Source organism: Salmo salar, chromosome 06 (genome assembly GCF_965601325.2).
Source record: "Salmo salar chromosome 06, fSalSal1, whole genome shotgun sequence".
In the NCBI taxonomy this organism is placed as follows: Eukaryota; Metazoa; Chordata; class Actinopteri; order Salmoniformes; family Salmonidae; genus Salmo; species Salmo salar.
The window spans coordinates 35,385,001-35,387,833 of NC_138296.1; the positions used below are offsets into that span (position 1 = coordinate 35,385,001).

Below are 2,833 nucleotides of genomic sequence, written 5' to 3' on the forward strand. Positions count from 1 at the left end.
AAGTTCACATCATCATGAAGTAAAGGTCAGAGGAATGGGATTTGTAAAGACAACAAAGAGAAATGCTGTATCATCAGCTCCAAAACCAACTAGACAGCTGGCCTGATGCAAAACGCTTGATTGTCCTCAATTGCAAAGGCACTATTCTTTAGGTCATAAACTGTAGTAGCTGATTGATCGGTTAACATGCTGAGATCAACGGTAATCACAGGATGATGACCATAATGATACAATCAGCTACTGAGCCAGACCAAAATCATTTACCTAGCTGGGATGTGAGAAAACTGGCATCTTTCAACTGGGCTAAGACTAGACTCACAGTGACGTGTTTTTTTCTTATTTTTAATGACGTTAGTCCATTTTATACAGTGAACAGCTGATACAGTACAGTAGACTAGCTGTAACTTGGACTTAAAAATAAAGAGTGGTTTTGATGGCATAGCTTTCTAGTTACAAAAACAAAAAATCTACAAGAATACAGTAGTTACATTATCACACTTTCAGGAAATTCCCTTGTACAATGACACGATTTAGCGAAATGACTAGGCCTAAACGGCAAAAAATGTACCTAAAACATACCAGATCGATGACTTTCGGAGATAAGTCAAGTGAAGTTTGTCAGTCGACGATCTACTTATATTAAATCCATGGTACGCTCCAACAAATACGTAAATAAAGCAACTTTCTGAGACGGGTTTGATGTTGAATCCAAGGCAAGCGACCGGCGTAGCTAACTCCGCCTCTCTTGACCACGTCACATAATTGTATAACATATTGTCATGGAGCAATGTGTTTTCAACTGAGGATAGATATTACTGGGAATAAGCTAAGGTAACATTGTTGAAACCATTGACAGTCAAATAAAAGGTTGCAACATTGTATATGCTGTCATGAATGAATGAAACCATCATAGTAGCCTATCCTAAAAAATATGTGTTTGTATGGAAATATACAGATGTTAATCAATATAATTTCAGCTTTTGATGTATTTTGTTTTTAATTAGTTACAGTTACAGTAATAGTGACTCAAATATGATCAAATGTAAGTTGGTCAAGGTCTACTGTGTGATCTGGTTAAGTTCTTTTTTAAACGGTCTGTAGATGGCGCTAGAGATTCACTATTAACACTACATCAAAACAGTATAGCTGTTTCCATTAACTTGTCCAGTGATTTTTTTGTCAACATTTAAAAAGTGTGCATAGAAAATACACTGAACAAAAATATCAACAGCAACGTGTAAAGTGTTTTTTCCATGTTTCATGAGCTGATATAAAAGATCCCAGAAATGTTCCAGACAAACAAAAATATGATTTCTCTCCAATTTTGTGCACACGTGTTTACATCCCTGTTAGTGAGCATTTCTCATTTGCCATAATCCATCCACCTTACACGTGTGGCATATCAAGAAGCTGATTAAACAGCATGATCATTATACAGGGGCACCTTGTCCTGGGGACAATAAGAGGCCACTCTAAAATGTGCAATTTTGTCACACAACACAATGCCACAGATGTCTCAAGTTTTGAAGGACCGTGCAATTTGCATGCTGACTGCAGGAATGTCCACCAGAGCTGTTGCCATGCCAGAGAATTGAATGTTCATCTCTATACCATAATCCACCTCCAACGATGTTTTAGAGAATTTGGCAGTACTGTACATCCAACCGGCCTCACAACCGCAGACCACGTGTATGGCATCTTGTGGGCAAGCGGTTTTCTGATGTCAACGTTGTGAACACAGTGCCACATGGTGGCAGTGGGGCTATGGTATTGGCAGGAATAAGCTACGGACAACAAACACAATTGCACTTTATCGTTGGCAATTTCAATGCACAGAGATACCCTGACAAGATCCTGAGAACATCAAGAGAACATCCCTGGTCATCCCTACTGCCTCTGATCTGGGGGACTCACTAAACACAAATCATTTTGAATGGTCATCCAACTCAGAATTCCAAGTCGGAATTTCTGGCCTCTTTCTAGAGCCCACAAGAAGGACCGCCACGCCATCTTCCTGTTCAGGTGAGCACAGCACAACAAGGTGAGTCCAAAATATGTTGTATGCTGCTGCATAAATTAAGGAATATGCCAAGGAGAAAGTAATACTAAGTGTATGTTGTGTAGTAAGCAGTTAGTAGCCCATGTGCCCAACCCTAATAATTTGATCCCTTCCCTCCCTCATAACCTACCCTGCTGTTCTGACTTGATGGTGCACATGTAGCCTGTTTTAGAGAAATGTAATCATTGAATATTGTAAGAACTTTCAATGTCTGCTTATATGCCCCCTTTATTTATCCCACGGTTCTGACTTGGTGTACAGGGAGATTACTGTAAGAATGACCCATGTTCTGAATTCTGTCACTGTACATTTAAAAAGTGCTGAACAAATAGTTATTGACTACGTCCGTCCTAGCTCGCTCATGTCTTAATCGAAATTACAGATTGCCTCTTATCCACTCATGCCATAGTTTGTACATCTCAATTGTCAGTAAAAACCACATTTGTTTAAGCAAGTGAGCCATATCAGCTACAGTGGCAAGAAAAAGTATGTGAACCCTTTGGAAATACCTGGATTTCTGCATAAATTGGTCATAAAATTTGATCTGATCTTCATCTAGGTCACAACAATAGACAAACACAGTCTGCTTAAACTAATAACACAATCAATTAAACATTTATACGTCTTTTTTATTTTACTCGGCAAGTCAGTTAAGAACATATTGTTATTTTCAATGACGCCCTAGGAACACTGCCTTGTTCAGTGGCAGAATGACAGATTTTTTACCTTGTCAGTTCGGGGATTCAATCTTGCAACCTTTCGGTTACAAGTCCA

The 2,833-nt window shown here is 38.9% G+C and overlaps 1 protein-coding gene across 3 annotated transcripts in view; it reads right to left on the reverse strand.

Moving 5' to 3' along the window:
• Nucleotides 1-747, reverse strand: part of LOC106606997 (SEC14-like protein 1) — an 18,599-nt gene extending 17,852 nt beyond the window's left edge. For 2 of the 3 annotated variants that reach the window (XM_014203526.3, XM_014203527.3), the window contains exon 1: nt 580-747. The gene's annotated coding sequence lies outside the window, so the exon portion shown is untranslated. The remainder of the gene's footprint in view (nt 1-579) is intronic. The other variant, XM_045720306.2, reaches the window with a different exon arrangement.
• Nucleotides 748-2,833: the final 2,086 nt, after the last annotated feature.